The sequence below is a fragment of the Elephas maximus genome, chromosome 8 (genome assembly GCF_024166365.1).
Source record: "Elephas maximus indicus isolate mEleMax1 chromosome 8, mEleMax1 primary haplotype, whole genome shotgun sequence".
Lineage (NCBI taxonomy): Eukaryota > Metazoa > Chordata > Mammalia > Proboscidea > Elephantidae > Elephas > Elephas maximus.
This window is the reverse complement of record NC_064826.1, coordinates 132,692,762-132,712,944: the sequence shown is the minus strand read 5'-3', so window position 1 is coordinate 132,712,944 and position 20,183 is coordinate 132,692,762. Positions and strand designations below refer to the sequence as shown.

Sequence of the window (20,183 nt, the reverse complement as noted above, 5' to 3'; positions counted from 1 at the left end):
TACCTCTTCTGTTCTCAGGCTGATGCAGTCTGGTTTATGTTACCGTTTTTGTCTCTTTGGGTAATATTTTCCTTGTGTCTTTGGTGTTCTTCATTCTCCTTTGCTCCAGGCAGGTAGGGACCCACTGCTGCTCAATAGCTTTTAAGACCCCAGATGCCCCTCACCAAAGTGGGATCCAAACATTCTTATTAAATTTTGTTATGTCAATTGACCTAGATGTCTCCTGAAGCCATGGTCCCCAGGCCCCTGCCGCTCTGTTCCTCTAAAGGTTTGGTTGTGTTCAGGAAACTCCCTAGCTTTTGGTTTAGTCCAGTTATGCTGACTTCCCTATACTGTATACAGTCTTTCCCTTCACTTAACATAGATCTTGTGTACTATTTAGTTAGTGAATTCCCCTCTCCCTCCTTCTCTCCCCACCTTTGTAATTGTCAAAGAATGTTTTCCTCTGTGTTTAAACTTTTTCTTGAGTTCATATACTAGTGTTCTCATACTATATTTATCCCTTTGCAACTAATTTCACTCAGAATGCCTTTGAGATTCATCCATGTTATGAGATGTTTCGTGGATTCACAATTGTTCTTTATCATTGCATAGTATTCCATTGTGTGAAAATACCATAAATTGTTTATCCATTCGTCCACTGGTGGGCACCTAGATTTTTTCCATCCGTTTGCTATTGTGAACAGTGCTGCCATGAACATGGGTGTGCATGTAACTATTTTTGTGACAGCTCTTATTTCTCTAGGATATATTCCAAGGAGTGAAATTGCTGGATTGTATGGTACTTCTATTTCCAGCTTTTTAAGGAAGCATCAAATCGATTTCTAAAGTGATTATACCATTTTACATTCCCAACAGCAGTGCATAAGCATTTTAGTCTCTCCACAACCTTTTCAATATTTATTATTTTGGGTTTTTTGAATCAGTCCCAGCCTTGTTGGGGTGAAATGGTATCTCATTGTAGTTTTGATTTGCATTTCTCTAATGGCTAATGATCCTGAGCATTTTCTCATGTATCTGTTAGCCACCTGAATGCCTTCTTTGGTGAAGTGCATGTTCATATCTTCACCCATTTTTTAATTGGGTTATTTGCCTTTTTCGTTGTTGAAGTTTTGCAGTATCTTGTCAGTTTTAGAGATTAGACCCTGATCAGATACGTCGTAGCCAAAAATTATTTCCGAGTCTGTATGGTGGCTTTTTACTCTTTTGATGAAGTCTTTTGATAAGCATATGGTTTGATTTTTAGGGCCCACAGTTATCTAGTTTCTCATATGGCGTTTGTGCATTGTGAGTTATATTTTGTATACTGTTTATGCCATGTAAAAGGGCTCCTAGCATTGCCCCTATTTTTTCTTCCATGATCTTTATCATTTTAGATTTTATATGTACATCTTTGACACATTTTCATTTAGTTTCTGCACACGGTGTGAGGTATGGGTCTTGTTTCATTTTTTTTCTGCAGATGGATAGCCAGTTATGCCAGCACCATTTAATAGACTGTCTTTTCCCCCATTTAAGGGATTTGGGGCCTTGGTCAAATGAAAGCTTCCAGGTGGATGAATTTACGTTTGGATCCGCAATTCTGTTCCATACGTCTATGTATCTGTTGTACTAGTACCAGGCTGTTCTGACGACCGTGGTGGTAACAGGTTCTAAACTCAGGTAGTGTGAGGCCTCCCACTTTGTTGTTCTTTTTCAGTAATGCTTTACTTATCCAGGGCCTCTTCCCTTTCTATACGAAGTTGGTGATTTCTCTATCTCCTTAAAAGATGCCACAGGAATTTGGGTTGGGATTGCATTGTGTCTCCATACTGCTTTGGGTAGAACAGACATTTTCACAATGTTGAGTCTTCCTATCTATGAGCAAGGTATGTTTTTCAACTTATGTAGGTCTCTTTTGGCTTCTTCAATAGTGTCTTGTAGTTTTCTTTATATACAGGCCTTTTACATCTTTGGTTAGACTTATTCCTAAGTATTTTATCTTCTTGGGGGCTATTGTAAATGGTATCAATGTGGTGATTTCCTCTTCGAAGTTTTCTTTGTCAATATAGACGAACCCAACTGATTTTGTATGTTTATCTTGTACCCTGGTATTTTGCAGAAAACTATCAGTTTCAGTAGTTTTCTTGTGGATTCTTTGGGGGTTTCTGTGCATAAGATCATAGCATCTAAAAATAGACATACTTTCAGTTCTTCCTTACTAATCTGCATGGCCTTTATTTCCCTTTTTTGCCCCCTTGCTCTGCCGAGGACCTCCAACACAATGTTGAATAAGAATAAATGACATCCTTGCCTGGTTCCCGCTCTCAACAGGAACGCTTTCAGATTTCATTTAGGATGATGTTGGCAGTTGACTTTGTATAAATATCCTTTATTGTGTTGAGGGACTTCCCTTCTATTCCTATTTTGCTGAGAGTTTATCATGAATTAGAGTTTTATTTTATCAGATGCCTTTTCTGCATAAATTAGCAAGATCATGTGGTTGTCTTTGGTTTTATTTATGTGGTAGATTACATTCATTGATTTTCTAACGTTGAACCATCCCTGCATACCTGGTATGAATCCCACTTGGTCATCATGAATTACTGTTTTGATATGTTGTTGAATTCTATTGGCTAGAATTTTGTTGAGAATTTCTGCATCTATGTTCATGAGGAATATTGGTCTGTAATTTTTCTTTTCTTTTCTTTTGCATCTTTACCTGGTTTTGGTATCAGGGCTTCAAAGAATGAGTTTGGGAGGTTTTCATCCTTTTATATGCTCTGAAATACCTTTAGTAGTAGTGCTGTTAACTCGTCTCTGAAAGTTTTGTAGAATTCTTCAGTGAAGCTGTCAGGGCCAGGGCTTTTTTTTCATTGGGAGTTTTTAAATTACCTCTTCAATCTCTTCATTTTTGTTACAGGTTTCTTTAGGTGTTCTACCTCTGTTTGTATTAGTTTAGGTAGGTAGTGTGTTTCTAGAAATTTGTCCGTTTCCTCTAGGTTTTCAAATTTGTTGGAGTATGATTTTACATAGTATTCCGTTGTGGTTCTTTTAATTTCAGTTGGGTGTGTTGTGATATTGCCCATCTCATTTCTTATTCCACTTACTTGCTTCTTATCCTGTTTTCCTTTTGTCAGTTTAGTCAATGGTGTATCGATTTTGTTGTTCTTTTTCAAGAACCAGCTTTTGGGCTTGTTAACTCTTGCAATTGTTTTTCTACTCTCTGTTTCATTTAATTCTGCTCTAATTTTTACTTTTATTTATTTATTTTTTACTATTTCCTTTCTTCTGGTGCCTGAGGGCCTCTTTTCCTGCTCTGTTTGGATTGTGGGGCTGATATTTTGATTTTGGCCCTTCTTTTTGGATGTGTTCATTTATTGCTGTAAACTGACCTCTGAGCAATGCTTTTGCTGCGCCCCAAAAGTTCTGATAGGAAGTTTTCATTCTAATTTAATTCCATGAATTTCTTTATTCTGTCCTTAGTTTCTTCTATATCCTAGTAGTTTTGGAGTAAGGTGTTGTTCGTTTTCCGTGTATTCGATTTTTTTTCTTGCTTTTTCTCTTATTGATTTCTACTTTTACGGCTCTGTGGTCAGAAAAGATGCTTTGTAATATTTTGATGTTTTGGATCCTGTTAAGACTTCCTCTGTGGCCTAATATATAAAATCTATTCTGAAGAATGTTCCATGTGTATTGGAAAAGAAAGTATATTTGGCTGCTCTTGGGTGGAGTGTTCTGTAGTTGTCTATGAGTTCAAGTTGACTGACTGTGGAATTTAGATCTTCCGTGTCTTCATGGAGCTTCTTTCTGGATGTTCTGTCCTCCAACAAAAGTGATATGTTAAGTTTTCTACTATTATTATGGAACTGTCTATTTCTCTTTTCAATGCTGTTAGATTTTATGTATTTTAGAGCCCTGTCATTGGGTGTGTATATATTTCTTATGTTAATGCCCTCCTGGTGGTCTAACCCTTCAGTCATTATATACTGTCCTTTCTTATCCTTTGCAGTGGATTTTCCTTTAAAACCCATTTTGTCAGAGATTAACATTGCCACTCCTGCTCTTTTTTGATTGTTGTTTGGTTGATATACTTTTTTTCTATCCTTTGAGTTTTAGCTGGTGTCTCTGAGTCTAAGGTGTGTCTCTTGTAGGCAGCATATAGATGCATCATGCTTTTTTTTTCCATCTGTTACTCTGGCTCCTTGCTGGTCTATTTACATTTAGTGTAATTATTGGTAGCGATGAGTTTAGTGCTGTCATTTGAAGTGTTTTTTTCTTTTTTGTGTGTTGTTGACAATTTCTTTGTTCCACTTTATTTTCTGTGGTGAGTCATTTTCTTTTATGTATCTTCATCTTTTTCATACTTGTTGACTTTATATTTGCTGAGCTTTTTTGTTTTGTTTTGTTTTTTCTTTGATGTGCAGAACTCTTAGGTTCCTTTGAGGTTACTTTAATATTTGCCTTTATTTTTCTAAATTTAAACCAGTCTTTTATTTCTTTTTTAATAATTTCTACTGTGCTTTAAGTGAAAGTCTACAAATCAAGTCAGTCGCTCAGATAAAAAATTATATAAACTTTACTACATACTCCCAATTACTCTCCCCTCAATGAGACAGCCCGCTCCCTCCTTCGACTCTCTCTTTTCATGTCCATTTTGGCAGCTCCTAAGCCCCTCTACCCTCCCATTTCCGCTCCACGCAGGAGATGCCAACATAGTCTCAAGTATCCACCTGATCCAAGTAGCTCACTCCTTATCAGCATTCCTCTCCAACCCATTGTTCAGTCCAATCCATGTCTGACGAGTAGGCTTTGGGAATGGTTCCTGCCTGGGCCAACAGAAGGTTTGGGGGCCATTACCACCGGCGTCCTTCTAGTCTCAATAGCACCATTAAATCTGGTCTTTTTATGAGGAACTGGGGTCTGCATCCCACTGTTCTCCTGCTCCCTCAGGGGTTCTCTGTTGTGTTCCCTGTCAGGGCAGTCATCAGTTGTAGCAGAGCACCATCTAGTTCTTCTGGTCTCAAGATGATGTAGTCTCTGGTTCATGTAGCCCTTTCTGTCTCTTGAGCGTGTAATTAGTTTGTGTCCTTAGCGTTCTTCATTCTCCTTTGCTCCACGTAGGTTTACACTCATTGATGGATCTTAATGGCCCCTTGCTAGCGTTTAATACCCCAGACGCCACTCTCCAAAGTGGGATGCAGAAATGTTTTCTTAATAGATTTTATTATGCAAATTGACTTAGATGTCTCCTGAAACCATGGTCCCCAAACACACCGCCCCTGCTACGCTGGGCTTCGAAGCATTCAGTTTATTCAGGAAGCTTCTTTGCTTTTGGTTTAGTCCAGCTGTGCTAACCTCCCCTGTATTGAGTGTTATCCTTCCCTTCACCAAAAGTAGTTCTTATCTAATTAGTAAATACCCCTCTCCCACCCTTCCTCCCTTCCCCTTCTCATAACCACGGAAGAGTGTGTTCTTTTCAGTTTAAACTCTTTTTCAAGACCTTATAATGGTTTTTTTTTTATAATAGTGGTCTTATAAAATATTTGTCCTTTTGCATCTGACTAATTTCACTCAGCGTAATACCTTCCACATTCCCCCATGTTACGAAATGTTTCACAGATTCATCACGGTTCTTTATTGATGCATAGTATTCCATTGTGTGAATCTACCGTAACTCCTTTAACCATTCGTCCACTGATGGGCACCTTGGTTACTTCCATCTTTTTGCTACTGTAAACAGTGCTGCAGTAAACATGGGTGTGCATACGTCTTTTCCTGTAAAGGGTCTTATTTCTCTAGGATATATTCCTAAGAGTGGGATTGCTGGGTCGTATGGTAGTTCAATTTCTAGCTTTTAAAGGAAGTGCCAAATTGATTTCCAAAGTACTTCTACCATTTTACATTCCCACCAGCAGTGTATAAATGTTCCAATCTCTCCATAGACTCTCCAACATTTATTATTTTGTGATTTTTGGATTAATGCCAGCCTTGTTGGAGTGAGATGGAATTTCATTGTAGTTTTGATTTGCATTTCTCTAATGACTAATGATTGAGAGCTTTTCCTCATGTATCTGTTAGCCACCTGAATGTCTTCTTTAGTGAAGTGCCTGTTCATATCCTTTGCCCATTTTTAAATTAGGTTGTTTGTCTTTTTGTCGTTGAGTTTTAACAGAATCATGTAGATTTCACAGATCAGGCACTGGTTAGAGATGTCACAGCTGAAACTTTTCTCCCAGTCTGTAGGTGGTCTTTCTCCTCTTTTGGTCAAGTCTTTAGATGAGCATAGGTGTTTGATTTTTAGGACCTCCCAGTTATCTGGTTTCTCCTTGGCATTTTTAGTAATGTTTTGTATTCTGTTTATGCCTTGTATTAGGGCTCCTAGGGTTGTCCCTATTTTTTCTTCCATGATCTTTATCGTTTTAGACTTTATGTTTAGGTCTTTGATCTATTTGGAGTTAGAATTTGGGTAGGGTGTGAGGTATGGCTCCTGTTTCACCTTTTTGAAGATGGATATCTAGTTATGCCAGCACCATTTGTTAAAAAGACTGTCTTTTCCCCAATTAACTGACACTTGGCCTTTGTCAAACATCAGCTGCTCATATGTGGATGGATTTATATCTGGGTTCTCAATTCTGTTCCATTGATCTATGTGCCTGTTGTTGTACCAGTACCAGGCTGTTTTGACTACTGTGAGTGTATAATAGGTTCTAAAATCAGGTAGAATGAGGCCTCCCACTTTCTTCTTTTTCAGTAATGCTTTACTTATCAGGGGCTTCTTTCCCTTCTGTATGAAGTTGGTGATTTGTTTCTCCATCACATTAAAAAACATCACTGGAATTTAGATCGGAAGTGCATTGTATATACAGATGGCTTTTGGTAGAATAGACATTTTTACTATGTTAAGTCTTCCTATCCATGACCAAGGAATGTTTTTCCACTTATATAGGTCCCATTTTGTTTCTTGCAGTAGTACCTTATAGTTTTCTTTGTATAGGTCTTTTACATCTTTGGTAAGATTTATTCCTAAGTATTTTATCTTCTTGGGGGCTACTGTGAATGGTATTGATTTCGTGATTTCCTCTTCAATGTTCATTTTGTTGATGTAGAGGAATCCAACTGATTTTTGTATGTTTATCTTGTAACCTGAAACTCTGCTGAACTCTTCTATTAGTTTCAGTAGTTTTCTTGAGAATTCCTTAGCGTGCTCTGTGCGTAAGATCATGACATTTGCAAATGGATATAATTTTACTGCTTCCTTGCCGATCTGGATGCCCTTTATTTCATTGTTTAGCTTAATTGTTCTGGCTAGAACCTCTAGCACAATGTTAAATAGGAGCAGTGATAAAGGGCATCCTTCTCTGATTCCCGTTTAAGGGAAATGCTTTCAGGCTCTCTCCATTTAGGATGATGTTGGCTGTTGGCTTTGCATAAATTGCCCTTCACTACCTTGACGAATTTTCCTTCTATTCCTATTTTGCTGAGAGTTTTTATCACGAGTGGATGTTGGACTTTGTCAAATGCCTTCTCTGCATCAATTGATAAGATCCTGTGGTTTTTGTCTTTTGTTTTATTTATATGGTGGATTACATTGTTTTTCTAATATTGAACCATCCTAGCATACCTGGTATAAATCCCACTTGGTCATGGTGGATTCTTTTGATATGTTGTTCAATTCTATTAGCTAGAATTTTGTTGAGGATTTTTGCATCTATGTTCATGAGGGATATAGTTTCTTTTTTTATGGTGTTTTTATCTGGCTTTGGTATCAGGGATACGCTGGCTTCATAAAATGGGTTTTGGAGTATTCCATCCTTTTCTATGCTCTGAAAATACCTTTAGTAGTAGTGGTGTTAACTCTTCTGAAAGTCTGGTAGAACTGTGCAGTGAAGCTGTCCAGGTCAGGACTTTTTTTGTTGTTGTTGGGAATTTTTTGATTACCTTCTCAATCTCTTTTTTTGTTATGGGTCTGTTTAGTTGTTATACTTCTGTTTGTTTTAGCTTAGCTAGGTAGCGTTTCTAAGAATTCATCCATTTCTTCCAGGTTTTCAAATTCGTTAGAGTACAATTTTTTGTAGTAATCAGGTATGATTCTTTTAATATCGGTTGAGTCTGTTGTGATATGGCCCATCTCATTTGTTATTACGGTCATTTCTTTCCTGTATTTCTTTATTCAGTCTGGCCAATGGCTTATCAATTCTGTTAATTTTTTTCAAAGAACCACCTTTTGACTTTGATAATTCTTTCAATTGTTTTTCTATTCTGTAATTCATTTAATTCTGCTCTAAATTTTATTATTTGTTTTCTTCTGGTGCCTGATGGATTCTTCTGTTGCTCTGTTCCTCTTTGTGCAAGTTATAGGGACAGTTCTTTGATTCTGGCTCTTTCTTCTTTATGTATGTGTTCATTTATTGATATAAATGGACCTCTGAGCACTGCTTTTGCTGTGTGCCAAAAGTTCTGACAGGAAGTGTTTTCAGACTCATTGCATTCTATGAATTTCTTTATTCCCTCCTTAATGTCTTCTAAAACCCAGTCTTTTTTGAGCAGGGTATTGTTCAGTTTCCAAGTATTTGATTTTTCCTAGTTTTCCTTTTATTGATTTCTGCTTTTATGGCCTTGTGGTCTGAGAAAATGCTTTGGAATATTTCGATGTTTTGGATTCTGCAAAGGCTTGTTTTATGATCTAACATGTTATCTATTCTAGAGAATGTCTCATGTGCACTAGAAAAGAAAGTATAATTTGCAGGTGTTGGGTGGAGTGTTCTGTATATGTCTATCAGGTCAAGTTGGTTGGCTGTAGCAGTGAGATCTTCCGTGTCTCTATTGAGCTTCTTACTGGATGTCCTGTCCTTCTATGAAAGTGGTGTGTTAAAGTCTCCTACTATAATTGAGGAGGCATCTATCTCACTTTTCAATTCTGTCAAAGTTTCTTTTATGTATCTTGCAGACCTGTCACTGGCTGCATAAATATTTAATATGGTTATATCTTCCTGGTCAATTGTCCCTTTAATCATTATGTAGTGTCCTTCTTCATTCGCTGTGGTGGATTAAACTTTAAAGTCTATTTTGTCAGAAATTAGTATTGCCACTCTTGCTCTTTTTTGAATGTTTTTTGCTTGATATATTTTTTTCCATCCTTTTAGTTTTAGTTTGTTTGTGTCTCTAAGTCTAAGGTGTGTCTCTTTTAGGCAGCATATAGATGGACCGTGTTTTTTATCCAGTCTGTAACTCTCCGTGTATTTATTGCTGCATTTAGTTCATTTACATTCAGCATAATTATAGCTAAGTATGAGTTTAGTGCTGTCATTTTGTCTTTTTTTGTGCATTGTTGACAATTTCGTTTTTCCACTTAGTGTTTTGTGCTGAGAAGTTTTTCTTTGTAAATCGTGTTCCTTTTCTCATAGTAGTAGAATTTTTTTTGATGAGTCGTTATGTTATCTTTCTTTTTATTTTGAAGTATGGAAATGTTAGATCTCTTTGTGGTTACCTTAATATTCACCCCTATTTTTCTAAGTAAAAACCTAACTTGTATCGTCCTATATCGACTTGGTTTCCTCTACATATGGAAGATGTATGCCTCCTATATTTTGTCCCTTCGTTTTGATCACTGTAATCTTTTACAGAATGACATCAATGATTCCCTGTTTTGAGCATTCTTTTTTAATTAATCTTATTTTATTTTTGTGATTTCCCTGAGTTGATATCAGGATGTTCTGTTGTGCTGGCATCTGATATTATTGATTTTCTGACCAAACAATTTCCTTTAGTATTTCTTGTAGCTTTGGTTTGGTTTTTGCAAATTCTCTAAGCTCGTGTTTATCTGTAAATGTCTTAATTTCACCTTCATATCTGAGAGAGAGTTTTGCTGGATATATGATTTTTGGTTGGCAGTTTTTCTCCATCAATGCTCTATATGTATCATCCCACTGCCTTCTTTCCTGCGTGGTTTTTGTCGAGGAGTCCAAACTTATTGATTCTCCTTTGTAGATGACTTTTCGTTTATCCCTGGCTGCTTTTATAATTTTCTCTTTATCTTTGGTTTTGGCAAGTTTGATGATAATATGTCTTGGTGACTTTCTTTTGGGATCTATCTTGTATGGGGTTCGATGAGCATCTTGGATAGATATCCTTTCATCTTTCACAATACCAGGGAAGTTTTCTGCCAGCTGATCTTCAACTATTCTCTCTGCATTTTCTGTTATCCCTCCCTGTTCTGGAACTCCAATCACACGCAAGTTATTCTTCTTGATAGAGTCCAACATGATTCTTAGGGTTTCTTCATTCTTTTAGTTCTTTTATCTGATTTTTCTTCAACTATTTTGGTGTCAATTGCCTTATCCTCCATCTCCCCAACTCTGCAGTCCAGTTCATTGATTCTGCTCCTCTGACTTCCTATTGAATTGTCTAATTCTGTAATTTTATTGTTAATCTTTTGAATTTCTGAATGCTGCCTCTCTATTAATTCTTCCACTATGTTCTTGAATAATCTTTTTGATTTTTTTCTACTGCTTTATCAGTGTGTTCCTTGGCTTTTTCTCTAGATTGCCTTATTTCATTTCTGAGGTCAGCCCTGATGTCTTGTATCATTCTGTGTATTCGTTTTTTATATTCTATATCTGGCAATTCCAGGAAAGTATCTTCATCTCGGAAAGATTTTGATTGATTTGGCGGTTTGTGGAAGAAATCATGTTCTGCTTCTTTATGTGATTTGATATCAACTGCTCTCTCCGAGCCATCTATAAGATAGTGTAACAAATTCTTTTATATTTGCTCATTGAGTCTTATCTTCTTGTTTTGTTTTGTTTCGATACTCCCAGATGGGCTACTAGACTGCACTATCTTGACTGTTGTAGCCTTTGAATCACTTATGTCCTGTTACCAGCTGGCTTGAGGTGTTATCAGGTATATGAGCCTATGAGTCCATTCACTATTCTTGAATAGAATCAGCTCAGGTGCCCTGATAGTGGGTCACCTAGTGTGTGGTGTAGGCTGTCACATATTCACTTAGAGTAGTGGTGATGGCTGTATGCACCAGTTTCTAGTAGCAGCAGGGGGTCACACTCCGAGAAGGGTAGGATGCTGACACCCTTCCCCTATGTGCAAGTGAGGTAGGAGTGTCTCTGATCTCTAGAGCACTCTGGTGGGTGGGCTCTGTAGCTGTACCTTAGGCACCCAATGCTTGTACCTCTAAAGACTGGTAGGTGTCACTATCCTCAGACCCCTTTAGCAGGTGGCTAGGTGGTGTGGATGGAGCTTCAGCCCTCAGTTTCCTGCTGTCGATCAGTGCGGGCTCTGTTTAATAGGTAGAGAGGTATCTGACCTCCAAAACTTGCCTTTCCACTGCTCAGCTAAAATAATTACTGTCAGAGCTCTAACCGAATTGCCTTTGCATCATAATAGCCATGTGGTTCCCTGTAGGGATGAAAGCCCAAGACTGGATCTTTTATGCCTGGCTGGAACTGGTTCTGTATTAATATTTCAGTTTAGGGAAGTCAGGGAAGGATTTTTTCCCCTGATTGTTAATTACTGCTTTTCTCAGGCCAGGAGAATGGGTTAGAAGAGAAAAAACACCCTGCAGACCGTTTCACTCCCTGGCCCAAGGAATTCCAACGTTAATGAAGCCTGCTGGGGCAGAAAAAGGAGTGATCAGATAGATAGCAGAGAGCAGCTGTGGCAAGAAAAAGTTACTTATCTTGTTTGGTGAGGGCTGTTTTATTTGACATTCCATAAGGGTGTGTAGCCTGTGTGCACTGGCTGGGTCTCTGCCGAGACTTCCCCCGAGGGTTAGGGCTGAGTCCCGTGCTTGTGCTGTCTCAGGAGGCCGTGTTCAGCAAATCCTCGCTTATACCAAAGCCCAGCACCAAGGTCTCCTGGCTAAGATGCTGTGCTCCAGGTTCTGAAACAAGTCGCTGCTTCCCCGTCAGCCACGTCGGTGTGCTGCTTGCGTGCGCTGGCTGGATCCCCGCCGAGGTTGCTTCAGGGGGTTAGGGCTGCGTCCCGTGCTTGCCCCATCTCAGTGAGCTGCGACCAGCCCCACCACTCTGGCTCCAGGTAATCACAAGGGCTCAAGGCTGCATCATGGCACGCCAGCTCCAGAAATGGTCGCTGCTTCAGCATGCGGCTTTTCGCTCCCCTGTCACTCAGGTCAACTCCTTAGTTCTGTGTTTGATGGTCAGGGTTTGTAGATTGTTATGTATGTAATCGATTCACTTGTTTTTTTGAGTCTTTGTTGCAAGAAGGATAAATGGAAGATTCTACCTAGTCAGCCATCTTGGTCCCACCCTACTTTATTTCTTGATACCCCCTGACTTCCTCTCTATATGTAAATTGTATGACTACATTATCTAGTCCCTCTTTTTTGTTTAATATTGTCATCTTTAACATACTGACATCTCTGTTTCCCTATTTTCAGTGTTTTAGCTTTATTTTTGAGACTTCCCTACCCGAGTTAATGTCTGGTTGTTCTGTCCTGTGTTCTTGTCTTGGGTTGTTATCTGATGTTACTGATCTTCTAACAGGAGGACTCTCTTTAGGACTTTTTGTAATTTTGGTTTGGTTTTTACAAATTCCCCAAACTTCTGTTTATCTGGAAATGCTCTAATCTCACCATCATATCCGACAGACAGTTTTGCTGGATATATAATTCTTGACTGGTAATTTTTTTCCTTAAAGGTTTTATATAGGTTATCCCATTGCCTTCTTCCCTACATGGTTCCAAAAATATGGAATGCTTCAGGAATTTGTGTGTCATCTTTGCATAGGGGCGATGCAAAGCTTCTCTGTATTGTTTCAGTTTTAGTCTACGTGCTGCCAAAGGGAGCATCCAGTGGTGTAAGGTACCTATCTATCTGGTTGCTTCTCTTTTATCTTTTGCAAGATAAAAGGTGATGCAAGGAGTTTCCCCAGAGAAACTCCCCTTACACAGGATCAGGGTGACCTGAGTAAGAATGCTGCATCCCACCCTAACTCTCTTTAACATAACCTAATCTTGCCTCATTTATCACAGGCAGAGATTAGGATTTACAGCACCTAGGAAAATTACATCAGATTACAAAATGGAGAACAAACCACATAATAGTGCGAATCATGGCCTAGCCAAGTCGACACATGTTTTGGGGGGACACATCTCAATCAATAACAGTAATTATGTAATAATGAAATTTGGAATATGTGTAATGATGTAGTCATACTCCATTTGTAATCTGATTTGGTCATCCTCCTTTTTCACATAACAACCTGGACTCTGGAATCTAACCATGTCAATAAGTATGGAGTGGGTGTATGAATAAAAAGACAAAGTATAAATGGCCACTAAATAAAAATGCTGGAGCTGAGAAGTACAGTAGCTGAAATGAAAAATTCACTACAGCTACAAAAAGTGGACAGAGCCTAAAGGCGCTATGGGACAGCCTCAGGCAGGCCAACACATGCTTTATGGGACTCCTACGAGAAAAGGCGTAGAAAAAATGTATGTAGAAATGCTGGCTGAAAACTTCTCAAATTTGAAAGACACGAGTCCACACAACCAAGAATCTCAACAAATTTCAAATTCCAAGTGAAAGATATCCACAGGAAGACACATTATAATCAAACTGTTGAAAACCAAAAGAAAAGAGAGAAATCTTGGAAGCAGGAAGAAGCAACTTGTCACATATAAAGGGTCCTCAATAATATTAACAGCCAATTTCTCATTAGAAACCATGGAGAAAGGGAGGGGCAAAATGGTGGCTTAAGTGATCACTCCCTTACATCCCCCTACAACTAAGCCAGTGAACAAAAAATAAAAATTAGTACAGACAGAATTCTGGAGCTACGGACAGCAGTGGGAGTGCTGGAGAACCAAGGTGATCCCTGATTCAGGATATAATAGAGTGGAGGCGGCAGAAAGGCTGGATTCGATGACTGCTGGCACTCTACCTGGCAGCTCAGCTCACTGTGACCCTTTCGGGGCAAGATGAGGCATTACCACTCAACAAAGAACCCAAGACAACATCTACACTGAAGGCAGACTGGCTCAGAGATACTAGGTAAACAGACTTGGTAAGGTCTGAAAAAAGGGGTGAGGTGCTTTCTCAGTTAGGGCAGAACTGAGAAGCATGGAAAATTGGCACAAAGTAGATTTGAAATCCGTTAAACTAAGGAAAGTGCGGCCCGATTAAAGTGGTGCAGATTGGCTGTGGGAATTCACAAGCAGGGAGCAGGGAAGCCCAAACATGCACTTGGGGAGAGGCACAGGGAATATGAAATACTTGGGGAGAATGCTACTAAGTCTTGCTTAGACCAGAGGCAAGAAGGCACTATCCATTTCCTAGGAAATAAAGAAAATTCTGAGTTCCAGATTATCACAGTAAGATACTGAAATGTCGTACATTCAGCTAAAAACTATAAAACATACAAGACCACAGGAGATGGCTCAATATAAACAAAAACATAAAGAAGCTAAAATTTCTCTGATGGAGACTAGGTTAACGGGACAAATAGAAGACTTCTAGACGACAATGTGAAATATGTTCAAAGAAAACAAAGAACGCACAGAAAACAAACTACATGGAGATAAGAGAAAAATATGGGAAATACAATAAGGAGACTGAAAACATTTTTAAAGAAAAATAGTGGAATTGAAGAATAATTGAATTAGAAAATACAAGAGAATTATATGAAGACAAACAGTGAACAATTATTTTCAAACAAAGATGAGAATGTAGGGGGCAGAGAAAGTAGATTAATGGAAACAGAAAAATCAGAGCAGAAACAATGACAATGTTCACAGATTGTGAAGAATGTTACCAGGGTCACTGAACAACCTGTGCAGGAGCTGTTGAAGGGGAACCTGAACTGTTGTGTAAACATTCACTAAAAATGCAAATATTAGAAAAATATATGATGTCAGGGATAAGATCTCAATCCACACTAACAGAAAAAAAAAAAACCAAAAGCAGTATATAAATAGCATGTACAAGATAATTTCATTTGTGAAAATATATTTACATTACTATCTCTAAAAAGAGAAAATGCAAGAGAAACATTCAACAATAGATTTGAGTAGACAGAAGACAGAATAGGTGAACTAGAAGACTGGGTAACTGACCTTATGAAGGTTAAAGACAAAAGAACAGAGAAAAGCGAACTATGCCCAAAAGAAATGTGGGATTCAATTAAGAAGTCCAGCATTAGGATTTGTGGAATTTCAGAACAACAGGATAGAAAAAACGACAAAGAATTTTCCAAGAGATAAACTTCAAGAATTTCATAGACCTGAATAAGGAATTGAGCCTGCCTATCCAGGAAGCTAGACAAACTTCAAGCAAAAGGAATATAAGGAGGTCTACACTGTGGCACACTGTAATAAAATTCTTGAAAACCAAAGACAAGGAGAGAATTCTGAAAGCAGCAAAAGAAAAGGACAATATATCATAAGAATTAGTGTGGATTTCAACTCAAAAACCCTGGAGGCTAGAAGACAATGGAGCAATATGTATAAAGTACTGAAGGAAAACAATTGTCAAATAAGAATTCTTTACTCAGCAAAGCTGTCATTCAGAAATAAGGCAGAAATCAAGACAGTCATATATAAACAGAAGTTCTGAAAACTTGTTACTACCAGATCTGCTCTGTAAGTATTACTTAAGAAAGTTCTTAAGACTGAAAGGAAAGAATAATAGACAAATATTCAAACCTACACATGGAAAAGGGAGATTTCTACAATGAAGGAAACAACACAGGCAAATTTAAGAACCAAGTACACGGCACTTTCAGGGAGTAAACTCAATAGTTGGGTTCCACAAACAAATACAATGTCAAGTGCATAAGAAATAACTACAAATTAAACCTATCAGATGTAGCACGCATAACGATGTAATTGGAGAGTCAACCACAGAAAAGGGAGGAGTAGCAAAACAGGTATAAAGTTATATACTACGTTATCATTTTATGTTATTTGTTGTTTGAATGTTAAATGCTGGCAGCAAGCCAAAATAGTTGCTCCAATTGTAACTCGTTCAATATAATATTTGCAGTAACCACCAAGAAAAAACTTAGAAAAAATACACAGAAGGGAAGAAAGAAAAATCAAAAAGTCTCAGCGCAAGAAAGCAGCTAAACAAAAAATAATAGAAATATGGAAATAATGGGACAAAGAAGATAGAAGACATGCAAAAATCAATCAGCAAATTGAAGTAGGTACTTCATTCCCAGCAATTACTTTAAATGCAAATGGTCTAAACTCCCCATTCAAAAGGCCGAGTGTGACAGAATGAATAGACAAACGTGAGCCATCGTTGTGCTGCCTACAAAAGACACACCTTAGAAAAAAGGATACAAACAGACTGAAAGGAAAGGGATGGAAAAGAAAATTCCATGCAACTAGTAACCAAAAAATAGCGAGGTGGTCATATTCATATCAGATAAAATAGACTTTAAATCACAATTATAAGAGATAAAGAAGGACATCACATAATAACAAAAGAGTCAATCCATCAAGAAGATGTAACAATTATAAATACATATGGCCCTAATATCAGTGCTCCAAAATACATGAAAAAAGTACTGACTGATATGAAAGGAGTAATAGACAACTCCACGATAACAGCTGGGGACTTCAATACATCACTCAGTTCTGGACAGAACTTCTAAAAAGATTGCCAAGGACAAGTTGTTGTGTGCCATCAAATTGATTCCAACTCATAGCAACCCTTGAGGACCCAGCAAAACTGCCCCATAGGGTTTCCAAGGCTGTACTCTTTATGGAAGCAGACTGCCACATCTTTCTCTGGCACAGTGGCTGGTGGGTTTGAACCACCAACCTTTTGGTTAGCAGCTTAGCACTTAGCCACTATGCCACCAGGGCTCCTTAGTAAGGACTTAAATAACACTATAAGCGAATCAGGCCTAATGGACATACATAGAACACCTCACTGATCATCAAAACAATACACATTTTTCTCCTGTGCCCATTGATCATTTCCCAGAATAAACCAAATGTGAGGCCACAAAACAAGCCTCGACAAATTTAAAAAGACTGAAATTATACAAAGTATCTTCTCTGCCCACAAAAGAACATTAGAAATTAACAACAGAAGCAAAACTAGAAAACATGCAAATTAATGCAAATTTTAAAATGCACCATTAAATAACTATTGGGTCAAGAAAAAAATCAAGAGTGAATAAAATAATACCTGGAGATAAATGAAAATGAAAACACATTATACCAAAACATAGGATGCAGTAAAGTGAGTCCTCACAGTAAAATTTATAGCAATAAATGCCTAAATTCAAAAAGAAAAGTCTCAAATAAACAAACTATACAGCAAGAGCAACTGGAAAAAGAAAAGCAAACTAACCCTAAAGCTACTAGAAAAAATAACAAAATTAGAGAAAAAAATTATGAAACAGAAAAACAGAAGAATCAACAAATACATATGCTGCTTCTTTGCAAAGATCAATAAAATTGACAAACCACTAGCTCGACTAAGAGAGAAGATGCAAATGAGAAATAAGAAATGAAAGCAGAGACAATACACCTGTCCCATTTGAAGTAAAAAAAAATTCTAAAGAGAATACTATGAACAACTATACTGCAACAAAATAGATAACTTCTATGAAATGAACAAATTCCTAGAAAAATGTAACCCAATTAAACTGACTCAAAAGGAAAAGAAAAAAGCTCAACAGACCCATAACAGGCAGATATTGAATTAGTAATAAAAAGCCTATTCTCTTAGGCTGGTTTTAGAGAAGAAAAACTAGTGAGGCATCTGTATATATATAAAGACAGAAAAACACAGATAAATATATCAAAGAAATGGATCATGCAGCTTTAGAGACTGGAAAGTCCCAAATCTGTAGGTCAGGCTGGAGGCTTCTCCCGATTTATTTAGCTGGCAGGGGCTGGTGAACCCAAGATCCTGACCACAGAGCCTGATGAATCTCAAGTATGGCAGGCAAGCTGCTACCTGAAGTCCCAAGAACTGGATGTAAGATGAACAGGAGTCAGCTGCAGGATCCAGAGTAAGCAAAAGCCTTGCCAAGAAGTCCACCTATATTGGATGCAGGCCACACCCCCAAGAAAACTCCATTTCAACTGACTACTTACAGCAGATCCCATCATGGAAGTGATCATGTTATTATACATCTGCCAAACTACATCACAACTGCCAAACCACTGAGAATCATGGCCCAGTCACGTGACACACAACCTTAACCATCACACTCCACCCCTTGTCAACTTGGTACCTGTACAAAGATCCTTAAATCCTACACGTACTCTTTGAATAAGACAATTATGAAGTCAAACTTGAGCCTAACGTGATACAACTAACATGTGTACTACTAAAAACACACCAGCCCTGTTCACAGCTTATATTTTATAAGTGAAGAAAATATATTTGATGCACACTGATAAGGAAGAAACACTCATAACAATTACAATCCTCGTTTCTGAACTAGTCACATGGTCATAGCTGGTATTCGGAGCTACCTTCTTTCACCACCCATTCTGTATTCCCTCAGCCCTCAGCAAGCACCTCAGCTGGTCATGGTTCTTCGCAGGTGGATTGACCTAAACTTTCATTCCTGAAGGGTCTAGGTTGTTAGCAGTCATATCTGAATTGCGTTACTGTTGTTTCCTGTTGACTTTAATCACAGGGCATGACAATACTAAGAGACATCCTAAGGGATCTCCTGCATTCCAGACATAATCTTCTTTACCTCTGTTACATAATATCAATCTGATTTCCTCTTTGTAATCAGGATCAATCACACCAGCCAATACAGTAACTCCCTTCTTTGTCTCCTCAGAGGCATGAGGAGCCCAAAGACACGGGTGGCATTCTTAATTTTCAGTTCAGTGGAATCAGTGGTAAGTCTCCAGGTAGGAGCATTCCTGCATTAAACTAAGACTTATGGATGCTCAGAGCATAGGCTTCTAGGCATAGTAAGCAAAAATGTTGGGAGTGGGTCAAGAGGGGTATTAGTACTGCTACTTCTGTTTCCATCCCTCAATTACTGGACCCATGAATTCTGGCTATGGGGGAAACAGCACCATATATTGGATGCTAGTTTAGACAACATACAGCCTCCTGGAAAACACTGTCCCAACCCTGCAAGGTATTGCCACCTAGCTGGTGTCATAATTGTCTTTAGAAAACCATATCATCAGTCTATGAAGCCAGCGGTTTCAGGATGATGGGGAACATAGGAGACCAGTGAATTCCACGACCATAGGCCCAATGCTGCTCTTCATTTGCTGTGAATTGAGTCACTTGATCCAATACAATGATACTTGAGATACCATGACAGTAGATAAGGCATTCTATAAAGCCACAGATGATAGTTTTGGCAGAAGCACTGCATGAAGGGAAGGGAAATCCGTATCCACAGGAAGTGACTATTCCAGTAAGAACAAGAAAATGTCCCTTCATGACAGAAGCAGTCGAATGTAATCAACCTGCCACCAGGTTGCTGGCTGATCACCTGGAGGAATGGTGCCAATACTGGGGACTCAGTGTTGGTCTTTGCTGCTGACACATTGGGCACTCAGCAGTGGCCATAGCGAAGCTGGCCTTCGTGAATGGAAGTCCATGTTGTGGAGCCCATGCATAACCTCCATCCCTGCCACCAAAGCCACTTGGTTCACGAGCTCACTGAGCAATAACAGGATTGGCTGAGGAAAGAGAATGACTGGTTTCCACAGAATGTGACATCCCATCTACTTGGTTGTTAAAGTACTCCTCTGCTGAGGTCACCCTTTGGTTAGCATTCACCTGAGACACAAATATCTTCACTTCTTTGACACATTCAGAGAGGTCTATCCACATACCTCTTCCTCATATTTCCTTGTCTCCATTTTCCAATTAGGTTCTTTCCAAGTCCTTGACCAGTCAACCAAACCACTGGCCATGGTAAATCAATCAGTATACAATCACGCATCTGGTCATCTCTCCTTTCAAGCAAAGCGGGCAACCAGATGCACTGACTGAAGTTCTGCCCATTGGGAGGATTTTCCTTCACCACTGTCCCTCAGGGAGGTCCCAGAAAGGGGCTATGGTGCTGCCACTGTCCACTTTTGAGTGGTGCCTCCATATGGAGAACCATCTGTGAACCAGGCACAGGTTTTCCCTTCCGTGGTCAACTGATGATAAAGAACTCCCCACGGGGCCATAAGTGCAGTCTGGGAGATGGAAGGTAATATGACAGTAGTGGAG

General features: G+C 38.7%; 1 protein-coding gene and 1 non-coding gene across 12 annotated transcripts in view; both read right to left on the bottom strand.

Moving 5' to 3' along the window:
* The window catches only part of ZNF248 (zinc finger protein 248), an 85,394-nt gene that overhangs the window by 38,410 nt on the left and 26,801 nt on the right, over positions 1–20,183 (bottom strand). The window lies entirely within an intron of this gene.
* On the bottom strand, positions 12,699–12,805 carry LOC126082317 (U6 spliceosomal RNA). The gene has a single exon (XR_007518554.1). It is a non-coding gene; the product is annotated as a U6 spliceosomal RNA (small nuclear RNA).